The 19,196-nt window shown below is 32.5% G+C and overlaps 1 long non-coding RNA gene across 1 annotated transcript in view; it reads left to right on the plus strand.

The window, feature by feature from the left end:
- The first annotated feature begins 16,604 nt into the window (after positions 1-16,604).
- LOC141520336 (uncharacterized) overlaps positions 16,605-19,196 on the plus strand; it is a 230,386-nt gene continuing 227,794 nt past the window's right edge. Inside the window, exon 1 of the long non-coding RNA XR_012477587.1 lies at positions 16,605-16,693. This is a non-coding gene — a long non-coding RNA (uncharacterized LOC141520336). The remainder of the gene's footprint in view (positions 16,694-19,196) is intronic.

Raw genomic sequence — 19,196 nt, forward strand, 5'->3', positions numbered from 1 at the left:
GAACTGCTCATTTCACAAGAGGGCTGGTTTTTAATTTATTTGAAAGCAGAAATTGCATTTCATTCTTAGCATCCCTCTTTATTATCTAAACCAGTTCTAGATTCCCAGTGTTTGTTATTATATTCTTTACTTATCAGCAACTTTAATATTTGAAATAGGCTGCAGTCATATAGTAGCTACTCTTGCATAAAGGGTCAATTCCAGGACTTTTGAGGAAGTTTTGTTTTTAATTAAATTTCATACTTGTTAGGAGGCTTTGGCATGATCTAGTGATAATAAGAAATTTGTACAACAGGAGGAAGTTTAATACAGAAGCAGGTTTATCAAATGAACTACATAAGGAAAAATATCTTACATTTGAATTTGGCTAAAGCAGTATTACTAACTGCTTTACTAATCTAAACCACTTTAAAAGGAAGGAGGTAGGGGGTGGTAGAAAGACCTTTACTTCATTTTCTTTCAAAAGTATCATTCATTTAATGAGATCAAAATGTGATTTTCTCAGGAAGCAATCTTGACAAACATATACTTATCTGTAGTTGACTGTGATAGTAAATTGAACAAAAACCCTTTTTGATGTTGCATATATGTGTGTTTTTATATGCATAAATCTGTGTGTGTGTGTGTGTGTGTGTGTGTGTGTGTGTGTGTGTGTGTGTGTGTATGTTCTGAGTTCCTTCACAGGCTTAACAATTTCTTTACACTCAAAGATCAGACCTAACTTATTTGGGGAAAGGATGCTGTATGTACACTTCCCTACAGGGAAAGGAGGAGACTGTGAGCCCTACAGTCCCTTGCTGTCTGGAGGGCATATGAGTCAACAAGACAGTAGTTAAAGGACTCGTGGGAAAGAAAACAGACAGTGTTTGAAATTCTGGCACTGGGGAGTGTGTGAGTCAGATCCCCTACCGGAGAGTAAAAAGGTAGGGGTCGGGAAATATGGAGCCTTGAATTGCTTCATGTAAAAAGAGATCAGGACACAGGAACAACGCAAATAAATTCTAAGGTAATCGTTCGCTGAACTTCCTCTCTTTTACCTCCTCCCATTTTGAAACACTCTCTGGAAACATCTACATGAAATGGAAAGTTCTGACTAGTTATAACATTCAATTTTTGTGCTGGCTTTTCAAAATACAGCATGGGATCATTTTGTTTTGCCCTCCTAATTGCAGGACCATAATCTTCCAATTAAAGGAAACCATTTGGTGACAATAAGGATGAATGTTGACAAATAATGTTTCAAAAATGATCATTTGTTGCGCTTATATATTTTAAATCAAATAATAACTGCAATTAACTTCAAAAGTGATTAGTATAAACTATATTATAGAAGAGATTTTTCTTTCTATGATTCCTTTTATTTCCCATATTCTATCGAGACAGTTCTGCCTATTCTATTTTCACAAACTCTTATACTTAGCCTTCTCTCCCAGTTCATATACTCAACACTTCTTTCTGTATCTCAGTATTTCTTGTCTTAGCTAATGTAGTCTCAAGAAGTGCCCCAGCCTGTAGCTTCTCATTTCCAAACAAGATTTTATGGAGTTTTCAAAATATTCCTTTTAAGTTGAAGGTCTATTTCATTCCCCTGTTCATTAATCTTCAAAAGCTCTCTGTTTTCTGAAGGATAAAACATAAAATTCTTAGCTAAGTAGTAATGACCATCCTCATTCTTGCTCCAAACTTTCTATTTAGCTTCATTTCACTGCTCCCTTTCAGATATTCCACATTTTAGCCAAACTGGATAACCATTTCCTGAATTTGATGTACCATTAGCTGCTACTATGCATCTGTGTAAGTCATGCCCCATGTTTGCATATATCCTTCACTTCCTTACCTATCAGAATTTGTACACTCAGGTCATTTACTAACATCTCCATCTTCTTTCCTCATCTAGTTATAAGAGATGTAAGTGCTCCTTTCTTTTTCAAATCCCATTTGAAAATTTGCATCTTCTGTGGCATCATTTCTTGCCTTAAAAAGTAGATATAATAACCACTCATGACCTCCAATAGAAAATAAATTCCTTGAGGGTTGAGTCTATTTTCTTTTTCCTTCTGTATACTCAGATATATATCCAAACCCTAGCATAGTGCCTTGTTTTTAGTAGCTGTTAAATAAATTTTCATTGAACTTAGTTGTTGAATAGTTTTCACATGACTATAGCATTTCATATTTCTCTCATCCTAATAACTTTTTCTGTCTCCAATATGATCTCATAGTGGGTTCAGGTGATGGCAATAATGTAATGATAGCATTATAATTCTCTCTTCCTTTGCATATATATGTGTATGTATATATATATATATATACATATATATATATATATATGTATATATATATACAATACACACACCATTCATTGAGGTAAGGATTAGGAAAGGTCAAGAATTAAGGTAGGTCTTTTTGTGATCTCTCCCATACACTAAAATATTTATTTAAGAACCTTAATCATAGTCTATAGTAAATAAATTGTTGGAGGCTGGAAACATCTCATCCATATTCATTTCCTCTAAGGAGTAGCTAAAAAGAAGTCATGAGCAAATATGTTAACCACACCCATATATATTTGGAAAGGTTAAAGAAATGCGGAGGGGAGAATCTTATTATTCAAAGAAGTTTTGTATTGTACCTTCTCACAAAAACAAAACAAAACAAACAATTAAAAAAGCACATTCATCAAGTGATTCTGCCTTTGAAAACCATCCTGTCTCACCCTTCAAATGATGCTTCCTGAATTAATTTTTTTTTTGATTTTAAGATTTTAGTTACTTATGGCTAGTCCTTTTTATATCACCTTTTAATGGGAGCTACAATTGTAGAGGGTTGGACTTGGAATCTGGAAGTCCTGTTCTTGATCCCTGCTTATAATGAGAGTTGCTTAACTATGGGTAAGTCATTTAACCTCACTAAGGCTGTTTTCTCACCTGCAAAATAATGATATAGAAAGATGTAGATATAGATATAGATAGATATAGATATAGATATAGATGTAGATGTAGATATAGATATATGTATATGTATATATATATTACATATATATATATTATAGGAGTTCTTTGAAGCTACAAGCAAGAAAATATAGGTGAAGGACACACACACACTACAATTTGTCTCTAATGTAAGCCATAGTGGGGTAGAAAAAAAGAAATTTACATGATAATTTTATTATACATTTAATAGGAAAAGCAAATTGTATACAATAGATTTGTAGTTTCATGTGCAATCATTTTTTATTCTATGTTAGAGAAATGCTAGTGAGATTTCATAAATTAAAATTAAATAAAATTAAAGCATGTTATAAATTCAACTTTAGTTATACTTTTAGAAGGGTGATATAGTTGTAACCATATACCTACACAAAACTATATAACCCCCAAATTCATGCATATACACATGTATTACCTATATATATATGTACATATATATGCATAATCAGTCTATAAATAACTATGAGTCATTCTTGTAAATGCATGATACACTTTGTATACACACACACATACACATATAATTTTGGGGTCAAGAACACACATGAATTTTAATGACTTAAATTGGGAAGATCTGATTTCTTGATTTCCTTTTAGTTTGGTTTTAAATTTGAAATTCCATTTAATTTCAAAATTCCAAAGATTGTATCTGATTTGTCAAATATTGCCAAGTTTTTTTCAAATTCAACCTTCTACCTCTTTTCCTTTGCACATGGTCCTTATAACTCTCTCACCTTTGCCTGTTTTCAAGGCACATTTCATGTGGTTTCACATAAACAATGTCTTTTCTGATCATCCCTCCTTGTTGACATTATTTTCCTCCTAAAATTTATGTTCTTTCTATACACTCTTTTGTACACTTGAATATAATTTATTGGAATGAAGGTGAAGATGGTTTAATTTTTGGAAGGAAGGTGAGGATGTTTTAATTTTCTTATAAAACTCCCCATAAAGCAGTTCATGACACATAACAAGTGTTTAAAAATGTTTATTGTATTGAATTAGATTGTAATCTTCTTATGGGCAATGGCTGGCTTTCTTTTTACTAATTGTATGGTGCTTAATAAATCTTTATAAGATTGGATTGGAATTCCTGATGTTAATCTGGACCAATATTTGATATTTAATATTAACATTGAAATCACAAGATTTCAAGGGAATTTCATACAAGTATTAATGTTTCTTGTGAGATTCTTAAGAAAATCAGTTTGTGAAATAAATGTAGATATGCTTACATTTTTAAAATATAAAGTCAAGAAGCAGCTATCATATACAAACTTAAGAGACATCTTTGAGTTTTTATAATTATTGAAGAATTATTAGTGCTCTATTTGCAGACTTAAATTTCAAAATAAAATGACACCTGTTTCCATTGATAGCTCTCTTAGTCTGAGCTTTATGGAAAATTTTAAGTACAAATCAGGAAGATTTTATTGAACCAGTATTAACATTTCTATAATAATAAAAATAGGAGAACAACCATTTAATTTGGACCAGAAAGCATTAGGTTGAATTTCCCAGAACATCCTTGTCCTGAATCTAAGGGGTAAAAATAGCTCACTAGACTTTTGATACATAGACACAATCACTACAGAAACTCTGATAAACTATAATGCCAACTTTCTTGTTTCACTGTGAAGCTGTAATTATCTTTCCTTGTTTTAAATGACATATAACTTAAGACAGTATCCAGGGGACAGGAAAATTGGCCCAAATAAGAATATTAGACTAATCATTTACTTATGCCAGTCGTCTATTAGCTTTTTTGATGAAATTGAGGACCAGTTTCTCAAGAAAAATACCTTTATCTTTCTGGCAATTAATAAAAAATCAATGACAGTGTTCAATCTGGGACGTGGTTAACATTTCCTTGCAACTTCCCTTCTGGTATTCAGCATTGCCATCCAGAAAACAATCCCTCCATACCATCTATACATGCTTTCACTCAGACTGTCAATTAGGCTTACCATTGAGGTATGAAACCTCATGAGAAATGATTTTTTTTTCCTTTCTGGAGGTCCTTTTATTACAGAGGTCTCTACATTTGCCTGATTATACACTGCTGTCACTAAAACTTTTTAAGCAACCACCTCAAATATTTTTAGCACCCTCCAAAACTTATAGATAATCCCTAGAGATAATGCTGGTCTCTTATGTTGTGTTTTTAAGAATGCTTTTTAGCCGAAAGAATGTACAAAAGTTGTAACTCTTAAATAGCATATCTGAATGAAGGTTAGAAACTAGTCACTTACTACAAAGGAATTAAATGATTTAAGAAGCTCTTATGAGCTCAAAATATAAAGTATTTTTGAAAATAAAAAATAGCACCAAGAAATGACAAACATTAATTTCCTAAAACAAAAACAAAACTTCAAAAGGATCTAGCATCTAGAATGGTTATTACTAACTCTTTACAAGGCATAATGGAGGTTTCTTGAAACTGAAAGAACAATGAGATAACCAGCTGGAAAAAAAAAGTTGTTTATCATTGTTATGAAGAAAAGATGCTTGTTATGGTCAATACAAAGAAATTACTAGAATACTGAAGTTTTGAATAAGGTCATTTCTAATGATGGAACTTAATTATTCCTTCAAGGACATACCAAAGCTGTTAGAAGAAATTCACCTAAACCCCTAACTTCTGGTTATCTTCATCAGACAATGGAACATTTACTAAGTATTTCAAAGGATATCTCAAAAAGGTACCTGGGTCCAAATGAATGAAATATATCATTGACTTTGTTTATTAAATTATGATATTGATTTTCAACCCCAACTATAAGTTATATTAAGGATTCTATGATTTCCTCATATATTTCCATCCCCATATCACAAATGGGCACTATTTGGAAATACTATAGTTTAATATTTTTGTTAGCAAATTGCTTCCAAAAGATATGCAATTATTTAGAATATTTTTAAAAGGTTAGAACATTTGTTTCAAATGTTAAAGTGTATGGATATGATTTTTTGTTGATAATACATTGGTCTTGTAGTTAAAATAAGGTGTGTTTGCCTAGATTAATAGAATCTCATTATTCTGCAAGATGAAATCAATTCTGAAATGTATAGTATTTTCACATCAATTTCCACCCTTCCTACAGAACTTTTTCAAGACTTCAGTAAGGATAACGCCCCCCACACCTCCACCCCATTCTTTTCAGCATCTATTTATATGTTTTATTCCCCCATTTTGTTGTAAGTTTCTTGAGAGCAGGGATTCTCTTAAATCTATAGGTCAAGTGGATGCTGAAGACACAGTTTTTCTCAGGTTTCAATGAAGTATTTGATATCATTTCTCATGCTATGTTATTGACAAGATGGTGACGGAATCACTGGATGGGAATACCATCAGGGACATTCAGAAATTGGTTAAATTATTGTTATTAGTTTTGAATATAGTCTCAAGGAGTCATCCTAATTTTTTCTGATGTTCTTTATTTTCATACCTTCAAGTATTTGGTTGTCTATATTTTCTCCTTGGAATTGTTCATCTGGAGGGTTTCAGAAGAATATAACCATAATGATGAAAGGACTATTGACCACATCAGTTTAGCTTGGATAACGAAAAGGTATGTGTTGATTATAGAAATCCTCATATACTTGAAGATCTATCAGTTACAGTTGAACTGGGTTTATTCATCTTGGCCCCCAGAGGGCAGGACTAGTAACAATGGGCAGAGATTTCAAAAATAGATTTAAACCATGTGATGAAGAAAATAAAAACTTCATATCAACTTCAGGTATTTCAAAGTGTAATGGGGTTTCTTAAAGAAATAGTTATTTCCTTCTCAAGACTTGTATTTAAGTAGATGCCCTGTGTGTAATGTAGAGAAGAGTCATATGTTTTTATCTGGGTGGTGAATTTTTTCAATTCTTAGGTTCTATAAACCTAATAGCTCTAGAGCTATTAATTCAAAATATTTTATTCACATTAAAATTCTTTGAAAATTGACCCAAGGGAGAAGAAAAGTTTTAAAGTAATGATCAGAACATGATAATGGGACTTGACACAATAAATCAACAAACATTTATTAAGCTCTTTCTATATGCTAAGACACATAGGGATTAAAGGCAATGGGAATTAAAAAGCCAAAAATGCAACAAGGAATCTATACTTTATCAGGACAAACAACATGCTCTTAAATAGGCATAATCAGACTACTAACATTTAGAAAGTAATTTTGAAAAAGTGCTTACTAGGACCTTGAGGGATCATTAATGACTATCTGGAGAAAATGGAGTTTGACTGCATCTTAATTGGAATGGAGATTTCTAGAGATGGAGATAAAAAAGTGAATTTCAGAACCATAGTGGTGAATCACAGGAAGTGGATGGAAAGAAATGCCTTCCCTCAAGAACAGAAAGATAAATTTGACTGGACCACAGAGCATATATAAAGTAAATATAAATAGACTAGAAAGGTAGGTTGAGGTCAGGTTATGAAGGTTTTCAAAATAAAAAAAAGTTATATTTATTACAAAGCTGAAGAATTTGTTTGATAAACTATGAAGGCAATAAGAAATAGCTAGAATTTATTAAGTAGGAGACTGGCATATCCTTTAGGAATGTACACTTAAGGAAAATCATTGGCAAATATACAATAGATGGCTTGGAGAAGAGAAAGATTTAGAGAAAAGAAAATAAATTAGGGGTCTATTGCAGTAGTTCAATTAAAAGGTGATAAGATCTTAAGAAAAACAAAAATAAAGGTTAAAGCAGAGATGAGGAACTAGATAATAACATCCCCTACATAACACATATCAAAGTTAGCTCAACCATAGTTATTTTATGCAATCTCAACATAGTTGTTTCAATATTTTTATTGAACATATTTCAAAGTAAGGCTCAAATTAGAACAGTTAGCTACATGCAGTCTGTTTACAAAATAATGAGTTTAGAAGATAAGAATGGAAAATTTCCTTCACAGTGTAATGTTCAACAGGTGATTTAAAAAAAGATTCACATAATCTTCCTGTCCATGCCCTAAGTCACCAAAATGGTATTTTCTTGCAATTTATAGCATGTGCTTAATTGATTCTCAATAATATAAGATTTAAGCATGGCTTATAGCAGAACCCTGGAGGTAACGTTAAAAAACATATGAGGTTAAAAAAATTATAAGTAAATGAGGGAATGGATGTTTAAAGCATAAAAATTGTTCTTGGATTTATATTTGAAATTTTTATAACTTTTTATATTCTTTATGTTTATATATCTATGTATCATGAGATAAAAAATTACTTTCCTTTCCTGTTTTTATTCCTAAATCACAGTGCAGCCAATATCTTCCAATGAACAGGCCTTGAATAAATGCTCATTGATTTGATTGATTGATTGATTGACTGATTGTACCATGTTCTGCCTCACAGTAGAATGTAAGCTCCTGGAGAGCGTTGTTTAGTTTCCATTTTCATAACCCTTGGGTTTAGTACAATCTTGTACTAATAGATATTAAATGAATATTGCTTAAATGAATTGAATGCCCATTTAGGAATTGAATCACATCGTTCCTATTGTTGTCTTCTGACATCCCTCATTCAATGCTCATAGAAATAGAGTTGCAAAAGGCTTCTGGGGACAGTCCTGGTTAAAAGAATAATGCCTCAGGGATGAAACACTATGATTTTCTTCTTTAGGTTTATAGAAAGAGGTGGGTGGTTTTTGCTCTCAAATCTTGCTTTGACAGATCTAGCTTGCTTCTGTGACTGGATTAACTGCTACTTATTAGGATAAAAGTCTATAGAGTTAGTGACTAGACAATTAGCTTCAATAACTAACATTTCGAATACTAGAGTTTGCTTACAAGTCTTTAAAGTGAGCATAGATTAATGAACTAATAATCAATTCATTTTCAATAATTCTTAATGACTATATATGAAAAACCATGGGTTTTAATATGTGCAGTAAATGTGTGTGTGTGTGTGTGTGTGTGTGTGTGTGTGTGTGGTGGGGTGAATGTGTTTGTGTATATTTTGTCCTAGGTCAAGGTAATTGTTTCCTTATGCAGTGAGGGAGGCACCTATCTGAAGGAGAAAGGGGTAAAGAAGGAAGGAAGAGCTCTAGATAGAAATATGATAAAGGACACTTGCAGTCATCTGACCCCACTGACCCAACAAGTAAAAGTTGGGAAATACCTTTCATTCCTTTGGATTAAAGGACAGGAAACAGCAGAAATTCTGATGTTAGCATCTGGAATAGGAAACAGCCTCATGATACTACAATTAAGAAAAATAATAAAACTAAACTCACTCACTCTAGACACACTGAGAGGAAATGGAGTTTATAACAATAATAACAATAATGATATCTGACACTGATACAATTTTTAAGATTTGCAAAATTCTATTCTTAAGGTGACTTTATGAATTAGGTAAGTAATGGAAGTGTTATTCTCATTTTTTTAAACAATGTATTTTTTAAATTATTATTTTCAATTCTCAAGTTTGTTTTTTCTTCCTCTTATCTTCTCCCTGTCTCTGAAGAGAAAAAAAAGAAAGGAAAGGAAGAAGAAAGGAAAGAAGCAAAGAAAAAGAAAGGAAGGAATGAAGGGAAGAGGGAAGGAGGAAAGAAAAAGAAGAACAGAAAATAGAAGAAACATTCCCAAATTGGTGACCTTCAAAATTTCATTTCTTATTCTACATATTCATCTATCACTTTTCTGTCATAGGCTCAACAATAGTCTTAATCAGTCCTTTGCAGTCATGGTTGATCTTTCAGTTGAGAATTCTCAAATTTACTCATTTAAGTCTGCATCAATTCATACAAAGCTTTTCATTTTTCTTTGAAACAATATTTTTCCTCACTTTTTATAGCAGCATAGGCTTCCATTACATTCATAACCCATCATTTGTTCAACTATTGTTTGATCAAAGGGTAACCTTTTAGTTTCTAGTTCTTTGCCACTCCCAAAAGAGCTGCTTGAAATTTCTTGTACATAGTCTTTTTTGTCATTGATGTACTGTTTAACAACTTTTGATAAATAATTCCTTATTGTTTTCTATAATATTTAATACCATTTTCTGATTAAGGAAACTGATGCTCAGTGGATTTAAATGACTTTAAGGACATTTAAATGACTTTAAATTACTCAGAGAATTTAAATAGCAGATATAAAATTTAGATTAATGAATTCCTATGAGGTACATATTTGCCTGGTGATTTTTGTTGAATTAATTAAGGTACTATGCATTAGGAACTCTCAATCCAAGTAATAATCAGAGAATAAGAGAAAGAGAAGCAATTTCTAAAAATGCATTTCAAGAGTTAGATGATTATTAAGAAGTCAATATTGTCTTTAATTTTACTTTCTGAATTTACATCTTCAGTTTTCTTGATCTTTAATTCAATCTTTTCACCTCTGTTAATTCCTTAAAGTATATTTTTCTAAAGATATCATGACATCTCTGGAGCCATTGCTTATAGTCTTTCCATGTAGTTAAAGTACACACTGATCTAGGCTTGAACAAACTTTCTAGAGAATTTTTCTAGAGAAATCTAGAAATTTCTTAGTTTTCTTGCTATCTGCATTGTAAATTTTGCACCCCAGACCATTTACATTCCATATTGTACTACATTGGAAGGTATACTCCTACCATGACAAATCAAGATCACTTTTCATAGAATCAAAGGTTCATAGATTTCAGAGCTAGACAGAAATTTGGAGGGTTGGTGGGAAAAGTATTGGTTGTGGATGAAGGGAACCTTAGTTCAAATCCTAACATTAAAACTGAGTAACTTCCCCAGGCTTTACTTTCCTCAGCTTCAAGATGAATCAATCATATGTCAATGATAAAAGGGAAATGTTAGTATTCTTAATTTTTTCACACTCTATACCCAGGGGTTTCAATAAATTGCCCCTTATCCACTATACAGTATGAAAGAAATGAACTTCAAGTATCAAATTAAAATACTTGCAAGAGAAATTATATGCTAAATTATTATTTGTCAAATACTTTTGAAATCCTTTGACAGAAATATATAAGATTCAGGTTGGGACCTCCACATCATCTCTGAGCTACTGTGTCTGAAAGCTTATGGTTAATAGGCATTGCATTGGGTTCAATTTTGTCTTTACATGTTAAAGTCATTTATTTTATCACATGAATTAATGTTCCATCATTAACATTCTCTTAATTTCCTGCTTCCCAGCATCTGGTTTCACTATAATTCCCTTAGAAAGAGACAAATAAGTCAATGCTACTGGGTAGGATTTCTTATTGTCAGAAACACCCTAGTAAAGAATATGCTTTTAGTGAGAGAAAAACTAAGGTACCCTGTAAGAAAAAAGAATTGAATGTCTGATGAATACATTTTTTTAAACTTTCTAAAAGTATAATTCCTAAATGTTTTCTAGAATGGGTAAATCTATGCACACTTGTCTGACACATGATATTGAAGAAGGGGAAATATTGGATAGAGAAATATGTTTTATAATAATCTCATACCCTCTATACTGACCATGTATCTCCCCCCAGTCCTATCCCATGAGGTCAATGAACTTTACTAAGAAATGTACCTTGGCTTTCCCTGGCAAAGGGTAGGGTAAATTCATCCCCAGGCACAAAAGTTCCTATCAGCAAAACAATGAATCCCTGCCTTTACTTGAAAAGGATTGTCTTTTACCTATTACCCCCTCATTTACCTTTCCCTAATTACCTCTGAGCTACCAACCCCTCCCCCCAATACATGTTTCCCTAGTCTTCTAATGTCCTCCTTAAAAAGCTTGCTTGCTCCTCAGTTAGGTTGCTTCTCTTTCTTGGGAAGACAGTGCTCTGGGGGGGGGGGGGGCGGGGCATCATCCCTCAAATAACTTCCCAAAGCATTGATGTTACTTCTATAACTTTCCTTCATGCTCATTTTCTCATGGCAGTTTAGTTTACTTAAGCTATTTAAGGTTGCTTAGGAATCAGTGATTTCCAACCCTTTAATCTCTCTTTCTCCCTAACTTCTGCTAACCTTAGCAGTACTTAAATAACCCCTTTTTTATCTCTAAAATTCTTTCTGGGTCAGAGTTTAGTTTTTTATTTCTTTCACGTTACCTTGTACCTTTAACCTGTTACATTTTTTCCCCCAGGCAAAAGTACGGCTTAATAAGTGTTAATTGATTGATTGTTGGGTCAATGTATTAGTTGAATTCTCTAAAGCTTTTCAGTCTTTGGACATCTCTCCCTTGCTACCCAGTGGAATTTGCTTTTGGGATGTAATTTTGATTTACCTATTTCATATAATTAATGATTTGGAACGCATTTTCACAAGGATGTCGATAATTTGAAATTCTTTGAAGAACATTTTCTTCATATATTTGACTGCTAACCAATCAAGGGATGACTCTTGAATATACTGATCAATTTACTAAACACTTCTCATTCTTAATCCCAAGCATATTCTCATTAATAAGATACACTGTATATATAAAATAACCTTGAATTGTATCTATATAGAGTCTCCCCAGATGATTTCAAATTCTAATTTTCTTTTCACTTTCACCTAATAGATTTTTAAGCAGGCTTCCTACTTAGCTGTCAGCATGTGTTTTAGGAAAATGGTGTCAAGCTCAAATATAAACAAAGGTCACTAATCCATTTAAAAGCATCCCTTTGGGTCACATATTGATTTAGTTTTAAAATGTAATATCTGTGTTTTATTGTATTTTTATTTATTTTGTTAAGTAGTTCCCAATTACATTTTAATCTGATTCTTGCTGCACTCAACCGTGTTAAGGCATGTTTGACACTTCTGATTTAAAGAATGCAAGGTAATCTAAGTATTAGTTCAAGATTAAAAAATATGACTGTTAATCTACAATATTCAGATAATGAATCTCAAAGCTAATTTTAGGTTATGAGGAATTTTAACTTTTCTCCCCAATTCCCCATTTGTCCATTGGGGAAATATTGCATAAGAGTACTATCAAATTCACAGGAAGATTGGGTATAATGCCTTTAAAAATGTAAAATTCTCCAATTTAAAGGGCTACATATTACATATATTGCATTGGATTTTTTTGTCCTATTGAGAAGTAAAAGTGGCCCCTGAAAGGCAATGAGTACAGTAGAAAACAAATCAAAGCACTTGGATTTTGAGACAGAAATCCTGTTTTTGAATGCCATACTCACTATAATCTCTGTGACTTTTGGCAAGTTATTAAACTCAGTTTCTTTTATTTTCAAAATGAGGATGTAAACTACATTAAGGTTTTTCAAGTTTTTAATCTCAGAACCCCTTTCCACTATTAAAATTATTGACAACCCCAAAGAATTTTTGTTTGTATCAGTTATATTTAATAATACTTACTGTTAGAAATTAAAACTGATGAATTTTAAAAAAACATTTTAATTAATTCACTAAAATAACACTAAGCCCATTAGTTGCCAACAAAAATAGGCTATTTTTTATGAAAAATGCTATATTTTACAGAAAGAAAATAGGGAGAAAATGATATTGTTTTGAATATTTTTGTATATCTTTTTAATACATGACTTAATAGTAGACAACTGGATTCTTTTATCTGGTTCTGCATTCAGTCTGTTGTGATATCTAGTTCAGTTGAAATATTTTAAGAAAATTTGACCCTATAAAGATATATATATATATATATATATATATATATATATTTGAAAGAGAGCAAATTTGACCTCAAGGACATCTTTAAAGTATTTGTGGGACCTCCACAGGGGTCTATGGACCACACTTTATGAAAACCAAGCAATATATATTTTTAAAGTGCCTCCCTTGTTCTCAAGTTTATGATCTTAAGAACTCATTCTTGATTCTGGGAATATTGTATCAGTAAATCTTAGTGAATAAGGATAAAGTCAGAGATCAACTATATATAGGAACAGATTTTGTGTAAATGAACAATATTGAAATTTTGGTAATTGGAGGAAGAATGTTATAAGGAGGAAAATGAGAATAATTCCACAATAGAAACACTGTAAAGACAATCAACTTTGAAAGCTGTAAGAAATATGACCAATGCAATGATAGTCCATAATTTCAGAGGATCCAGGATAAAATATCTTATGAATCTCCTAAAAAAACAAGTAATGGAGGGGTGGCTAGGTGGCACAATGGATAGAGCACAGACCCTGGAATCAGGAGTACCTGGGTTCAAATCTGGTCTCAGACACTTAATAATTACCTAGCTGTGTGGCCTTGGGCAAGCCACTTAACCCCATTTGCCTTGCAAAAAAAAACAACTTAAAAAAATGAAATAATGGATTCAGGGTATAAAATAAGACATAGATTTTGAATTTTGCAAATGAAGGAATTTGTTTTGACTATGCATAGTTGTTAAAAGGAAATTGATTTTTCTCCATTTCCCTCAATTGAGAAAGATTTCTGTTAATTTTAAAAATTAAACCCTTAAAAATAGAGATGTAGGGAGATACTAGTAAAGCATTCTGCTTTTATTTTCCATTGAGATTGTAGTTTTGGTTAATTTTCAAATTTCTTATGAGAACATTCTCTCAGGTTGAGTGTAATAAGAAAATATTTTTAGTGTACTAATAAGCCTTAAATAAAAGAGAGAAACATTTGACCTCAAATGTTAAAATTATATTTACCAGATAGATACTAAACCACATTCCACCTTGCTTCATAACTTTAGATAAGGTCACTTCACTTGTCTGAGCCTTAGTATTTTTGTTTGTTTGTTTTTAAATTTATTCATTTATTTTAATCTTTAAAATGAGGGTGTTGAACTATATGACCTCTCCACCTAATAGTATGTGATCAATTTTCTCATCTGAAAAACATGTTTCTTCTACCTCCTATCCCCCTCTTCCTTCTTTTTCCTCCTCCTCCTCCTCCACAAAAGAAAACAAAGAAGGGCCTCTAGGAAGTGGAAGAGAGGCAGAGTGGTATAGGACCAAGAATGTTAGTTTTGAACTCACAATTCAGATTTTTCAAATCTTGCTCCTAGTTCTTAACTACTTGTATGAATTTGGGAAAGTCATTTCACCTGTATGGTTCTTAGTCTCCTAGTGTACAAAAAATGTAGGATGAACTTGATGACTTCTATGGTTCCTTAAAAAAGTAAAATCCTGTGATTTGATCTAACAGTTACATCTAAACTTTTCTTCAACTATACTATTGTACTCTAGCCTATTCTCATATTAATCTCAAGTGTGAAGCAGGAAAAAAATACAAAGATAGTGTCCATTTTAAAGGAAGGTGGAGTATATTTTTTTCTCTTTAGACTCCATTTCTGATATTCTGACTTTGTCTACCATGCCACAACAATCTTCTTTTTTGGATGTTCCCTCTGCCACCCCTTTCCTTTCATTTGTTGGATTCTTTACAGAGTCTCTCTTTTATGGAAAATATTCAGGAACCATATTTTCATTCTTTTCTCAGGTCTTTGTACTTTCTCCATCTTGCCTCTAGGTACCTTCTAACTCTTTCCCTTCCTTAACGTCACAACTTTTGTCTTCCCTTTTTTTGTGTGTTTTCTGTGTCTATTAGAGCTTAATGACAAGGACAACATGTCTTCCATTCTACTTATTCCCAACCCTTAGTACAAGCTTGGACTTGAAAATTGTTTTGGCAGCAGTGAAAAAAAAAACAGACTAAAATTCAGATTTCCCAATTTAGGTTTATTATATGCAGCTAGGGAGGCAACAAGATATAAAAAAATAGAGAGCTGAATTTGAAGCCAGAAGGTCCTGGTTGAAGACTTGCCTCCTACATATTGTGTCTGTGGACAATGATTACTGATAAACTTTACCTTCTTAATTTCTATATGCTCTGGGACAAAAGAGTCAAAGTTGAGGTCATGTGGCCCACAATTTTCATGACTGAAATCTGAACCAGATTAAATGTAATTCCTATCTGATTTGAATGTTTATGCATTAATAAAAAAATAAATATATGAACTTGTATGGTTTTCTAAATCAAAATGTGATTTGCAGGAATTCTCATGTATTGCCTTTGATTCTGTTTGAGTCTGATGCCATCATTCTAGGAATTATCTAAACATCTAGGTTCAGAGAAGATACTGAGCTCCACTGTTAGATGGTGTTTCCCTCAACTAAGTTTTCCTTATACCAATGAAATTATAGTTTGAGTCCCTACTTTTTGCTTGTGATAGTGGTGGAGGTAATGATGATAACCATAATAATATTCATAGCATCAAATATCACCAATAGATACAGGAAATAGTTCAAAATTGATAGGAAAAAAGAAATAAAGTTTTCTTGATGTTTCTTCATACATGAGAAGTAACAGAGCGTTCCTATAACAGGTGGCCATAAGAAAAGATAAACAGACAGAACTAGAACAAGAGAGATGAGAACATTTAAAACAGAAGTTGGAAAGAATGGTGCTTTTAGGAGGAAAACCAAAATTTTAAATTCCAAGTGTACAGCTGAGTTTTCTCTGTACTGACTTTCAAATAGACAGACTTTCCCCTGTCAAAAAAACACTGTAAGAGTTAAGGTTGCTCATAATATCCTTGCAATCTGGTAGGAAGAGCAGCAAAATAGTTAACCACCTGGATTACAGCCCCCCCCCCCCATTTCAAAACTGGATCATGTGATAATTTGGGTTTTTTCCACTTCCTTATTTTATGGCTCTTATTTACCCCTACAGTGCACAGTGGGGAAGCTAAATGAAGCCAAAAGCTGAAGAAACAAACAGCCCAGGCATGTCTCCTTTGAATTCTTCATGAGGAACTCAACCTAATTTATAAACCTTGAACTCAAGTAAGCGGTGTGTTTGTTGTACTCTTTCTCTTCTTAATACTGATCTCATTACAAAGATGAAACAATATGATTTAACTTTTTGAACTCCTGAAAAAACAAAAAAAAGTTCAATGAAGGGGAAAATTATTCTGTTGGTTTCATAGATTCCCTCAGGATTGAAGGGGAACTTTGCTTATTTGTCATTGAAGAAGAGAATAAAAATACTGAATTGTATTTTATAGAATCAGAAATTGACAGCAAGAATGGTCTGAGAGATCTTTACCTTGAGTGTTTATGTGTGTGAGTCAAAAAGACACAGAAAGAAAGATGGGTCCATTAGCAATAAGATGTAATTTATAAACTCAAGAGAATGTTTTTTTTAAATGGAAGGAAATGCTAAATTGCATTTAGAGATTACGAAAAATGAAGACATATTTTTCCTATCCAAATCCATGGACTTGTAGAAATCTGTCCATTGATTTGAGGTTAACAATCCCTCATATGTTTCTTATGCTAGGTCACAATTTAGTGGCAGAATTAAGCTTAGAAACTAGGTTTATTATTCTATATACTGATTCACTTTTTCACTAAAATGTTTCACTATACTTATTCACTATACTGATTGGCCTTGAGTAATTTGCTTAATAAGGAGAGTATCAAGAAGTGGATTAATTCTGTATACTTGAGTCCAATGATTAGGGTTTTTTTTGGTTGTTGTTTGGGGTTTGGGTTTTAGTTTTGAGAGAGACAGAGACAGTAAGTATTTGGGTACTAGAATAGCTTAATCTGCTCTGAAACTTCACAAAAATGACTTTTTGCAGTGCTCAGGTCAGGTAAATTTTTGGTCAACAAAATCAGAATTAATATGACTTTTCTGAGGCACCAATATTTGTGATCATAACATGCCAGGTAGAATGAGAGACCAATGGTAACCTGCATCAGCTGAATCTTCTGCTGATCTTTAGAGGAGAAATTCACTTGATTTTCAGGAAGTCAAATTTCTTGTTGATTGGGTGAGATTGCAATCTTCTTATAATCTTTAGGATAAGATACAAGGAAGCACTATCTATTTCTGTTTAATTTTTATTAATTTTAGTTTTTTATTAACTTTTTAAGATCATCAAGTATTGTTTTTCCTCCCATTCCAACCCCCTGCCAACCTTCCCCCTAGAGGGTATGTGGGAAGGAAGTGGAGGGAAAGCTTTGAAATAAACATGTGTAGTTAAGTCCTACATTGGACAATGGCCATGTCCAAAATTTGTCTTATTCTACATAGCATCCTGTCAATCTGCAGCTGGGTACAATTCTTTAACATTTTTTCAGGAATCATGACTGACTAATTTTGGTCTGAGTTCCTAACTATTCCAAAATTGTTTATTGTACAATTTCAATGTTATAGTATTAATTGTTCTCCTGGCTTTCTTCATTTCAATATAAATATTTGCTGGTTCTTTAATAATTTCTTATAGCACAATAGTATTTCAGTACATTCCTGTACCACAGTTTGTCTGGTCATTCCTCAACTAATATTTACTCACTTACTAGGACTTTATCTGATGTAATTTGTTTTTCTATTATCTTCTTTTCCAAAATATAGCCCACTCTACCCCAAATACACTCCCCTCTGCAGAGATCCATTTCTTTGAACAAGGAATAAAATTGGAGAGATTAAGAAGTAATTCAGAAAAAAACAAACCGACACTAACAACTCTGAGACCATATGATATTTTCCATAACTAGAATCCATTGAGACCCCTGCAAATAAGGGAGGAAAGCATTTTCTTCTAGGAGATCTCTTTCTAAAAACTGAGAAGATAAAATAAATTTTGAGCACCATGGGTTAAAGTCACACAATTTTCACTGAGAAGAATGTCAAATATTCTCTTTATCACCTAACAAGATTGTTTTCCCTTCAGTCCTTCCTTTCATTAGTGGGTAGCTGTTTGCCAGCATTCTACATTTTCCACCACCAAATTGTGTGATTGGACGAAATGAAGAATTGAAACAACAGGTTTTTACTTGTGTGTACAGATGGGAGTTTTGGCATCTGAACTGGTGATAATAAAGTTTTTTGTCCCTTTCTACCATAAAAGAAGATATTTTTTACTGTAGTCATGTGTTAAATAGTTCTTTTAATGAAATATTTTTAGAATCAATTTTACTAAACTGAAAAAGTAAATGTAATTTTAACCAAGTCATGCTCTATGTAACAGAAATGTGAGCCAGTGGGTCAGTTATGGATAGGATATATTGTCAGTGTTTTGCAGGTTCATGAGAGGTGTTCTCTCATTCCCCACTCTCTGTCTTTGAAAATCTCTTTTTAAGCTACTTGTCATGTTAAAGTCTTCTAGCATGTGTAATAAAATTATAAACCTTTTGTGTGAAGCCATTTTTATCGTAAGGGGAAAGATTTTTTCTCAATTTGACATTTTAATTAAGAAGCAAAATCATCTAAATGGCATGGAAGAGGGTTCACTTTGGCTTCTAGGTATGCTATAGACTTTTCTGATTGTTAACTACCCGT

Source organism: Macrotis lagotis, chromosome 4, assembly GCF_037893015.1.
Source record: "Macrotis lagotis isolate mMagLag1 chromosome 4, bilby.v1.9.chrom.fasta, whole genome shotgun sequence".
NCBI lineage: Eukaryota > Metazoa > Chordata > Mammalia > Peramelemorphia > Peramelidae > Macrotis > Macrotis lagotis.